The following is a 12490-nucleotide window of genomic DNA, read 5'->3' as shown; positions in this document are numbered from 1 at the left end:
AGGCCTGGCCAGAGCAGTAGCCAATAAACTGCCGTGTGGCCAGAACTGCTCCAGCTTCCTCACCAGTCCAATCCCAGCTAGGAGGCCACCACTTCTTGTTAATGACCCATCCAAACACTCCTTATTGGACCACTGATGTGCAGAATTCCTGTCTCCTTCAACCACTTTGGTCCTGAAACAAGGATGAGAGAGAAAGAGAAATCTGGAAAAGAACCCATAGAAACAGTATCTAATTTAGGAATGAGAAGGAGATTAAGTCTATCAAATATATCTCTATTTTCTCAGAACAAATTGCCTCTCCTTGTAACATCTTTGTCATCAGCAGTGTTACAGCAGGATGCATGTTGGAAGATCATTGCTCTGTGGAAACAGAGATAGGTAGAGTAGTTTACAAGCTGGAGGGCAATTTTTAGCTTAGTCATACTCAGCAGTGAGTCTAATTTGGGAGCAGGAAGATGTTTTTCTGAGTGTGGCCGTTGTAATTTTAGATTTAATGATACACCGTGATAACTGTGGCTCATCGCCATACCTACAGCAACCCAGAGAGAATGAAACTGACCAAGAAGGACATTTACTCTTCAGGCTCTGGTTTCTCACTCTCTCTCTACCATTTGTACGATATCTATCAGCAACCTGTTGGGGACTACCACTGAGCAACCTGCATTTTCAGGGGACCCCTCATGCCAGTGAATAAGCAAGCATGGCTCACCAAAGGCTGCGTGGAGCTTCTGCTGAGCAGCTGCTTACAGTCAATAGGCAAAGGCACAGAGAATGAAACTGGCTAAGAAACACAGGCCAAGGCTCTGCAGCACAGCAGCACGAGACCATTTAACAGAACTGAGGAAGCCAAGTAGGACTGGATGAATCTTGTTAAAACATGGAGGTCACAGGAACATGAGTCTTACAGAGGTTTTAACTTGTTACCGAATACAGGTAACACAACTGAGCAGAACTGAATCTGCAGCCAAAGTTGTATTAAAACAAAGTCTCTAGTAAGCTGTGCCACAGATACCACATGTGACACCATATGTGGTCCAGAAGAAATGCAACCTCCCAGCTGAAGAGGCCCATCAGAGCCATGCAGATCTGTACGATGACCCAAAACCTAAGTCTACCTGCATGCATTCTTCAGGCACCTGCTGGGTTCAAAAAGTAAAGCACCAAGCAGCTGCCGACCTCGCCTATAGTTCCAGGCAGCCACTCTTCAAAACACATGTTTTGGCAAGAACTCAGCATAGCCCACCCAGACTCCGTGGGTTGCACAGGTCGATGGAGAGCTGCTACAAGGGATGCACATGGCCAGGCCCTTCCTAAGTATTGTTCCTCATCAGTAATGTCTCTGGACCGTGCTCTGGAAACTTAGACTTGTACCACAGTTGGCCCCAGCTGGGCTTCCAGCTTGACTTAGCCCTCATCTATCCCTCCTAAGCCTTCAACCCTTTCCACTGGTCACAGTGGCAAGTAGACTAAGCAAAATCCCCATCAGTTCCATGGCTTTTAATATAAGCTTCACCAAACAGTAAGTTTCCATATAAATCTGGACTCTTACTCTATGCTCTTATCATGTGCTATTGATCCACTAGCCATTTGCTGTTTTAGTTATAGTAGCAGGTAGTGTAATTAATTATAACAATAGAATATAGGTATATTATTCAGAAAAATACATAAGCCATAAAATATATACATGCATATTATAATTATTAATATACTCACAGTATATTAGATGTTTTAATATATCTTTGGAGAACCACCATCTCTGTCTGTGCATGTGTCCATTTTAAAATCTAGTTATAAAAACATCAACTACTTTCATTCCAAATATTCTTTTTCTAAAGAAAAATTGTCTCATGTCTCTTGATCATTTTCCAGTTTTGTTTTGTTTCAGTACTGGGGGTTGAACTCAAAGTCTTCACACTCAGCTACCTCCTCAGCATCTTGTTTGTTTGGTTGGTTTGGTTTTGGGGGGATTTTTTGACACAAGTTCCCAAGCTCTAACTCACAGTCCTCCTCCTGCCTCAGTCTCCGAGAGTTTTTGGATTACAGTGTGCACTACCATGCGCAGCTTCTAATTTTATGTTACTTTTCTATGGCTTTTGATTTTCTCATTCAAACAGCATGCTATTTATTTAATTAAGGGTTATTTTAATTCTGTAATGTGAGTTTTATTTTATAATAATCCACTCACATGTATGTCACTCATCATTAGACATCTTGGGATCCCTTTTCACCCCCTTGTGGTTTTAAAAATAAACCATATTATATATTTGGGATTTACAACAATATGTTATGGGGTGCATATAACCTCCACTGTAGTGAAATAGATTAGCACTCCTGTCACCGCAAACTGTTATTTTTTGTGTCACAGGAGCAGCTGAAATCTACTTATTTAATGAAACTACATCATAAATGAATTTTAAAAACTTTAGTCCTCATGTTAATTCTTGGTAACTGTACTTGCGCATCTTTAAATATCTGCTATTAGGGATCCAATAACTACATCTTCCTACTTCTTCTTTTGTCTTTGAATATTTGCTACAACATGGATGGAGCTGGGGACATTATGCCAAGGGAAACACATTAATACCTTTTTTTTTTTTTGTCTTTTTGAGATAGGGTCTCGCTATGCAGTTCAGGCTGACCTTGAGTTCACTTTGTAGCCCAAGCTGGTCTCGAACTCGCAAAGATCCTCCTACCTCAGCCTCCCAAGTGCTGAGATTACAAGGGTGAGCCACCATGCCTGGCTCTCGGTGGTACAGGGGATTGAACTCAGGACCTCGAGCTTGCCAAGCAGGCGCTTATGCCGCTGAGCTAAATCCCTGGCCCCAATATCTTTATTTAACAGTTGTTTTTTTTCTAGTTGTTTGCTAGTAAATAAAGATGTATTAAATATCTTGCAAGTATATGCATGAACATGTTCTAGTGTACTGCTTTTGTTTCTCTAAGATGCTTTGTTCAAGGCAGCAACACTGAATCAACAGGTAGGTACTCTCTAATTTTTCAGACATTTCGATAGATTCCACTAGATTACTTCCTGAAAAAGTCACAATGAGTTACACTGCACTCACCATGACGATGGGACCCTCCTTTTCCTTACAGCGTCCCCAGATCCACACCATTGCTTGTCAAATTTCAGAGTTATTCTCACATTATTAATGTCTTAATTCTACATATTTGAGCCTAAGAGAATATTTAAAATTTAGAACTGCAGGCCATACCTCAAACCATTGAAATCCTGGTCTTTGGGAATTAGTAGTTACTGCTCCCTGGGCAGCTTCCACTTGTGGAAAGTTTGGGAAAGGCAGGACTAGATGTGATCTGTTTCCTGAAATATTTACCAACTTGAACCACAATTTACAAACCATTGTTTGTAAATATGCATTTTCATGACTAGTTTACATGATAATTTTTCTACTTGGATTATCTCCTCTGTAAAATTTGTTTTATCCTCTGACAATTTTCTTCTTTTATTTTTTTTAACATTTTCATATTATTTTCAAGGGATAGGAGAAAAATTAATCCTTTCAATAGAGAAACTAATCCTTTATATTATTTGTCAACTTAAATAATTTATCTAGTTATATAGAAACTTTATTTTTATGTCATCAAGTCTGACCGGTTTTGTGTGTGTATGTGTGGGTTTTGGATGGTCTTTATTAAGAAGGCCTTTTCTAATCTAAGGTTTTGCAAATGTTTGCTGGTATATTAGTCTAATAGATCTGTACTCTTTCTAGAATCATTTTATAGTTAGTATGAGGGAATTACTTTATGAATTTTCAAAAGAATAGACAGTTGCCCCTAAAACAATCAGGAAAAGCTGTGGACTTCTATTATTACTATGTTATTACATTTCACACAGCAAAGAGATTATTGAATAGGATTATAGTATATGCTTAGGATTTACTGTAATACAACATTTTAAAAAGATCAATTATTTTATATTGATTAGGAAAGATGACTAGCACATATACTTAAAAAGCAGGATGTAGGGTAAGTGTATCATCTGATTGTTTAAGTTACTTTCTCATTCCTGGAACAAAATACCCAAAACCCACAGGTTAAAGGGGGATAGGTTTAATTTAGTTCACAGTTTGTAGAGGTTTCAATCCACAGCTGGCTGGCTCCAAGGCAGAGGAGCATAGTAGAGGAGGATTGCAGAGGAGATTGTGGCATGGGAGTGTGGAAGCAGAAAGGGATCAGGACAGGAGGAGGGACACAGACCATTCCAGGCCACACCACACCTGCACTGACCCACCTTTGCCCCCCAGGATTTACCTCCCAAGGACATACCCAGCTCGAAAACTCATCAGAGGGCTAAATCACTGATGAATGTCACACTCCCACAATCCAATCACCTCCTAAGATCCCTACTTATTAGTGAATGGCTGCCATGACCCAATGAAGCTCCTGAGGTTCTTGGGGTTAAGGACCAGCGAGAGGATGAAAAAAATAAAAGACAAAGCTGGGGTCAGGTGGAGCCCTTATCCTCCTGATGGGAGGAAAGGAAGTGCTCAGCCACTGGAGCACCTTTATTTATATACTGGGAAAGATGATGCCAATTTCAGCCCCTCTGCCTAGCAACCCGTTGCCTGGCAGGCCTGGGCCCCTGTCTTCTTGGTGCTGGAACAGCTTGTTTACATAGCTTGTTTTGGTCTCTGTTTTTCCTGGACTGGCCTTGCTTTAACCCCACATGTCAATCTCCAGCTTCAATGGCTCCCTAAAAATGACATGTTGGGGGGACGTCTAGATATGAATCACAACAGAGCTGAGTCTTACTAAAAAAAAATCTGTGTGCATATATTAATTGTACAAGGCGAGGAAGAAGTTAAAGAGAAATGAATGAAACATAAGGCTTAATATTGTGACTGGAGTCATCCAGTGGAAAAATCACTTTAAACACTTTCATTATTTAAATTTGACTGGAGTATTGGTGTGGTTTTTAAATCTAAATTACTGTAAGAATGATGATGACCTAAAAAGGAGATGGAAAAACACTTCTCCTGTAGAAGGAAGCAACATGCGATTTACTTTTTAATTTAGAATAAAGTTGTTGGTAAGTCCTAAATAAAAGACCATGTGTCATTTATAATAAAGGAAAGGATCCTACTGGGAGACTTCACACCACATGTTCATCCTGATCACTTGGTTAGATTCAGGGCATTAGGAACAGTGGTCCCAATGGCCACTGGTTGAAGATAATGAAGCTCAGCTGGACGCGGTGGCACAGGTGCGTGATTCAGTATCCCGGAGGGGAAGGATCCCACGTTTGAGACAGAGGAGGAGAAGGAGGGAGAAGGAGGGAGAAGAAGAGGGAAGAAAAGGGGAAAAAATAAGGCAGCTTGCTGATTAAGGAATTCACTGAATCCCCAGAGAAGAATCTCCCCGGGAGAGATATGCACGTGAAATTCATTTATTCAAGAAACTTCTTAAGCTACCATCCCTCAGCAGAAGTCACCTTGCTCACAGGGGCCATCGGGCCATCGGGCCACCCACAGTGGCAGCCTGATCTTTAGGAGTGAATGGCGTGGGCAGTGAGAAGAACTCTGACCTTGAGTTGGAAGTCGCTGGCAGCATCTCTTCAGGCCGCTTTTAACTGACACGTGTACCAGAGATGAACCTGCTTTGCTTTTGCCTTGAAGTCTCCTGCCCTACAGCAACCTCCCTGGAGATGCTGCCTGCTCAGCCTGGTTTTGCCAGGGCCCCAATTCCCTCCCTGCTGTGCCACCCTGCCCCCAGCCTCTGCTATGGCATCTACTAATCAGAAAGGGAGAACAGGTGCAGAGCAAAAAGAGCTGGGCTTTCATCAAGCTCATCTTATCCAAGTGTTAGAGAAGCTCTACCTGCAGCACAGGCTCTGGGGCCAAAACCCTCAGTTCAATTCCCTCCGCTGGGTCACTTCTCTGCTGTGTAATCTGAGCAAGTTCTTCATCTTTCTGTTCCTCCGTTTTCTTCTCTGTAAAATAGGATAAAAATAGTACCTACTCAATGGGGTTCTATGAAGATTACATAGACTAATGTATGTAATATGTTAAAACAGTACCAGACAAGTACTTTCTCTACTTTAAATTTTGTAATGGTCCCCAGGGACTTCACACTAGGCCATATGCCCGCCCTTTTTTGGTTTTATTTATTTATTATTTATTTACTTATTTATTTACTTATTTATTTATTTATTGGAGACAGGGTCTCACTATGCAGTTCAGGCTGTCCTTCAATTCATTACGTAGCCCAGGCTGGCCTCAGATTTGCAGTGATTGTCCCGTCTCAGCCTCCTGAGCGCTGGGATTAGAGGCATGCACAACCATGCCCGGCAATTGTTTACTTTTTAAAAACTATGGTTAAGAGCCAAGGATTTAGCTCAGCAGCACAAGTGACTACTTAGGAAGCATGAGGTTATAAGTTAAACCCTGGTACCAAAAAGAAAAAAGAAAGTGGCTAAAAACAAGTTATATAACATGAGCTGTCCCCTCACAAAACCATCAGTGTACCGGAAGCACAGTATCACAGGGCCATCTCAGCACTGGAGGCTCCACAGCCCTGTGATGATGCCCACAGGCATCAGGCAGTGGAACGCAGAGCAGTCTCCCAGGTTTGCAACTTTCAAGGAACTCCCTGTGGCTCCAAGGTGCACATCAGCAGGGCCTCGCCTCGCCTCTTCCTCTGGACTCAGAGGGAACAGGCAGCTGCATGCTACCTGTTAAAGATCTGTAAACCACAAAACTACAGCCTTCGCCTGCATTGGCAAGCCCTCAAGCTAAGAATAGGTTTTATATTTTCAAGGGGATGTAAAGCAGAAACCATAAAAAGCCTAAAATATCTACTCCAACACCTTCCAGAACTTTGCTGGCCTATGAGGCTGAGTTGCCTGAAACAAACACCCTCTGTGGCTCTTCTGACTGCTTTCTTCCTGGACAATTCTCTGATGGGGCCATGCTCATCTCGGCACCCCATCCCTCTGCCACACTTCTGCTTGAGCAATATTTGGGGTTCCCGCATTTTCATGAAGAATCCTCTCCTTGTCATCCCTCCCACCATGTCCACTACCCTGTGTTTGAGGATGGCAAGGGTTTCAAACCTTTGTCTTCAGTACAGTAGTGACATCTCCTGAGTCGTCACACAGATGGCTCTGCAGATCCTTTTGCCACCTGTAAGTTGTGTTGCTCTTTCCTAGCTGGGACACGTTCTGGGTCAGCAGCCCCAACAGTCCACTCAGCTGCTGGCATCAACATCAGGACAGAGAGGACCTGGCTCCTCTGCAGAACTGCTTTCTCAGGGGCTGTGTGTACCCCATTGATGAAGGCATCCCTTGTGGGCCCATGTTTTCACTTACAAGTAGACAGTAAAACAAAGAAATATACAAGCATGGGTGGGGTCAGAAGAGGATTATCAGAAAGGACAGCTTCAGTTTGATGGAAGAAGTTTTTTTTTTTTATTCTAAAGAGAAAAAAGAAAAGTCAACAACTAACAAAAAAGAAAAACAAACAGTTAAAAAACAACAACAAAAGCAAAATGATAACAACAACAAAATAATGGCAATATAGGATTTCAAAAGAAGATACTAAGAATTTAAAAATGATTATTATACTGCATATTGTTATTCTCAAAGTAATTGTTCTGGCTACTGGATACAGGCATGCAAGATTGATCAAACAATATAATTGCCCTTTGAGCAGTTTCTTTCCTTTTTTACTGTATCTATTGTAACTTCTCAGTTTTTTATATGTGCGAGACAATATGTTGTTTACACATGCAAATTTGATTTATTTCACTATGACTATGGTTTCTAGTTGCATCATATACTTATAAGTGTCGAGTTTAATGTTCTTTATGGCTGAATAGTACTCTGTCATATAAAAATACCACATTTTTTAAAAGCGATTCCTCAGTTGATGGGCATTTGGGTTGTTCCAAGACTTAGCTATTATCAGTTTTGCTGCTATACACATAGGTGCACATATATTGCTATGTTTTCAATTCTTCTAGGAAAATATCCAGAAGGGGGAAGTTTTTTGATCTGCTGGGTGGGATGGTGAGTGGAGCTAATATGTTAGAACTGTACCTTTCAGTATAACTAGTGTTCTCATGATTAAAAAAAGAGGAAAGAAACAAAATCATACACATGTAATCCTGTTTTCTGTAATCAGTCAGTCAATAAGAAAGATGGCCTGAGTGGCTTCCTGGACTTCTGGGCAAGTGGGAAAGAGGATGACTTAGCTTGGGAGGTGATAAACCTTGGATGTTCAAGGTTTTGGGTCCTTTAAGATTGGCTCTTTCTTCCCCGGGGACCTTGTAGCCCTTCCCCCACCACCACCCAGGAGATTGAAGCAGTCCTAGAGGGTGCTGAGACCTTGAGTCCGCAATGTCACAGGAGAATTGGGGGTTGGGGAAAAAAGGGCCTCATGAGGCCGGGACACTCCCACAGAGGTGGGATACAGGGAATTTGAAAGAGGAACCATTTTGTCTTTCTGCCTCAATGCAGTCACAGAAGTAGATGATAAACAGTTCCACACTGTTGTAAGTGCTCTGACATAGGCTTTCCAGTGTCTTTAAACAACCCAAACCAGAGCATGGTTGCTTTTTCTATATGAAGAAGACTTGGATCAGCTTTTTTTCCTGCTCTTTTTGTTTTCAGGTCTTTTTCCTGTCTGAACTCAGCATCTTGTGATCCTGGACTTAAGTCATTTGCTACCTGCATTGCCGAGTAGCTAAAATAAGGTTCTCTATCCAAACCAATATCTTTGCATAAACTTGCAGAATGCTTTTCTTCATACAGGTGGAATATTGGTAATCTGAAATGCTGCAAGGTCTGAAAGTTTTTGAGTGCCAATATGGTGCTCATAAAGTTTGGATTTTAGAGCACATTTGGATTTTGAAGTTTTTGATTAGGGTGCATACTGATAAGGCCTATGCAAATATTCAAAAGTTTGAAAATTTCCAAATCTGAAATACTTCTGGTCCCAAGCATTTCCAATAAGAGATATTCACCTTATGTACATTTCTTTAGCTTTCAGAATAGATTGAACTGTAAGGATTGTTAGGAGTATTTTGACACAGTGACAATAAATTCAAAGATAGTTAGTGGATCATTTATTCTAGTTGTAGACCATTCTTTCCCAGAAAGCATGTAAAATCTCCATCTTGGCACTTCTATCCGTTCCTTCCATTTGAATGAAACACTTCCCCATTTGAGATCAGAAAGCAGCCTGCATCCAGTGTCCCAGAAAGAAAGGAGTGTCAGGTACAGCTCCCAGAGCTGGCCACGTGGCCCATGCTGCAAGCATACCCCTGCCTTTCCCCCTCTCCCCTCCGGCTGTGTTCTGGGCCTTGGGTATTGAAACATGTTCCTTCTGGCTGTAAACATGGAAATGTTTGGGAATCTTTACAGCTTAACCTTCGCTGAGTCTAGGGTAAACTTGGGAATTCAGTCAACCCATAAAAATGTTTACCAGCTCACAAACCTTTCCCTGGCCTTTCCCACAATTGCTGGTTTCTCAGTGAAAATGCAGCTGATGATAGGTCATCATGCTGCAGCAGCAAGGACTCAGCACACAGAGCCCATGGGCTTGCATGGGCCACAGGACACTGTCCTTCCCACAGCTCTGGGTAACTGGAGCTTGGCCTCCGGCCCAGAGCTGGCAACTTGGGAGTGCTTTCCTTGTGTCCTGCCTGGCATAGCCCTGAGCTTATCCCACCCAGTTTCAAAATTACTCTTCAAAATGCTTGCCTGAATACTGCCTTGCTCCCATTTTTAGTTTCATCACTCTCATCTAGTTAGGATGAAAACTGCTATTTTGACAATTCTGCACAGATGCTCTGTGCCTGTGTTACAACATGGCCCATTCCTGGGTCATGAGACAGGATATGGTCCTATGGCTACTGGCACATTGAGCCTGGCCTGGAATCTCAGATTCTGAAATAGGCTGACAGCTGTGAGAGTGTCACTGTCTCAGGCTGCAAGTTTTCAGGTTATCAGCAGTCAGATGCCCAGATTTGGAGCAAAAATCAGTCTTCTGCTTCTGTCAGAAACCAGGTGGAGGAGAGTACCTGGTACTACTCAGAACAACCACTAGGGCCAGAGGCTAGAGAGGAATAACAGCACCTCCAGCTGTCCTGCTTAAGGGCCACCGACCAGCAGGAGCTGGAAACACATTTCTCCAGAATGTCAAGAGCACGGCATTCAACATTCTGCCCAAGGTGGTGTATTTCTTTGAAGAATCACACTTTCCCTTAAAGTTCATTGAAGTTTTCTTCCTATTCTTAAAATGTGAAAGCTTGTCAAGATGCAAAGTTAGTGTTTTGTCTGGTCCTTGAGTACAGTTTCATGTATTACTCTGTGACTTCCAGTGGGAGCCAGGGAGCTCAGAGTGGTCCTCCGGACCACTCAACTTCAGTGTCAGGAAGATTTGTCACATGTCTATCATTCATAAGATTTCTGACTGTGGGGAAGTTACCTAACCATGTTAAACCTTCATTTCTCATCTGTAAAATAAGGCTAATCCTATTTTTACTCTCACAGGGGAGCTGTAAAAGAGTACCAGGAAATACGGAACAAAGTCACTATGGAACACAGTGTAACACCCAAGAATGGTACTCTTGTGTGTATAAATATGTATGTGTGTGCCCTTTCTCAAGGTAGGAAGGCAAATCAAACTTCCTTCTGCAGAGAGAGCATCTTCAAAATGCCGTGGCTTAGGTGTTGCTTAGTCCACACAGCAGGATCTTCTGTTGAAGAGAATTTTCCCTATCTCTTCCTCCCAGCCATCAGAAGGCAAGGCAGTTCCATGAGAAAATTTATCTCTGTCCTCCCCCGTTCTCAGACCTACTCTGGAATTGTCAGCTACCATGGATGTGAGTTTAAAGCTAGCTCCTTAATGCACACAGTCCAAATGATGAAAATTAGGAAACTTTTGCTTCCCCAAGGAATATATTCTATATATTTGGAGAAGCAAATCTAACCATGGTAATTCTGAATTTAAATATCCCCTGAGGCTTAAGGACATACAGCATTGGAAAAGTGACCCTGAGACACAGTATGAATTGAATTAACACATAGACATTCCCAACTTGACACACTCCAATGGGAAGACTGTAAACTCTACGGATTACCAATATTCCTTCAAAAACTTGCTAGTCAATGGAAAAAACAGCTGGCACACATAGACTCTCTGTTTCTGGGTGTTCTGAGAAAGGTAACAAGATTCAGTCAGGGTGTGTGGAGACGAAAAACATGACTATGGCCATATAAAGAGACTGAAAAGCTTGATCGAAAACACAACTTATAAAGGTGAACAAAACTAATCAAACCACAAACATCCCCGCACTCTGAAAATTGACCAAAGGGACCCAAGAATCTAAGAAATGTTGATTCTTGAAAAATGCTGAACTTTGAGTAAATGCAGTGTGAACTTGTGATATTCTTGCCTGGAGCTGCTCCCAACCCCTACTCTCCACCATTGAGTCAGCAATGGAACAGGGCAGGACATAAGGATGGACAGCTTCAGTGCTGGTTTATTATAAAGAATAAGGCAAAGAATAAAGGAGAATGGACTGTTGAAGAAATGGATAGGCCAGGTATAGAGAAGAGTGTAGAGCTACAGGCACCTGTTATAGATCATATATTCCTTTGCACACACACACACACACACACACACACACACACACACACACCCGCAAGGCCTCATGTAATTTTAGATGCTGCTGAATCTAGTACTTGTGATTGGTTATTGTCTAGCACTGGGATTGGTGATGTGAGTGCTGCACCCGCCCAGGGGTGGAGCCAGTGTAATGGGGGAAGAAGTGGGGTCTTTCTCTTTTGCTTTCATTATGCTTTTGCTGCTTGTTGCTGCCATGAAGGGCTGCCTCACCATGCCATGCTGCCTTAGAGCCAACTGACTATGGACTGAAATCCCCAAGAACTGTAAGATATAAACTTTTTCTTCCTTCATTTTGGGCATCAGATATTTTGTTCCAGCAAGAAAGAAGAGTTAACTAAGACAGCAGTCCCTATGTTCCACTACCCAGAAACTCAAACACTGCTCTCTTTGGCTTCTGTGTACATTTATTACATGTACATAATTGATTACCCTGTTAGTCATTTGTGGCCAACTCAGCCTTCAACCCGTCTCCCCTTCTTAGACGTTTCAGGATATGGCTCAAAACTCCAAGCTTCTAATCCCAAGGTTAGCTCCCCTGGCAACCGGTCCCCACCTGAAGATAAGCAGAAGTCCACCAAGAGTCACCTGATTAGAACCAAAGGTGTCTTATAACGGAAAATTCTAAAGGGTTTAGGAGCTCTGTGTCAGGAACCAGATCAAAGGCTCCATACAGAATGGAAGATTCTCCTGACACCATTATCTTGAAGGCTTTTAGGAGTTAGGTGTCCACACATGAGGCAGAGTGCAGTTATATATATTGTTGTTATTCTATAACACAACAACAAAAAAAGCATTAAGGTGAAGGAGAGAACAAAAAGGTGACAAAACAATAGCAAAAT

Source organism: Cavia porcellus, unplaced genomic scaffold (assembly GCF_034190915.1).
Source record: "Cavia porcellus strain 051 isolate PalLab524CR breed Dunkin Hartley unplaced genomic scaffold, mCavPor4.1 scaffold_22, whole genome shotgun sequence".
In the NCBI taxonomy this organism is placed as follows: domain Eukaryota; kingdom Metazoa; phylum Chordata; class Mammalia; order Rodentia; family Caviidae; genus Cavia; species Cavia porcellus.
The sequence above is the reverse complement of the archived record's forward strand: the minus strand, read 5'-3'. Positions refer to the sequence as shown.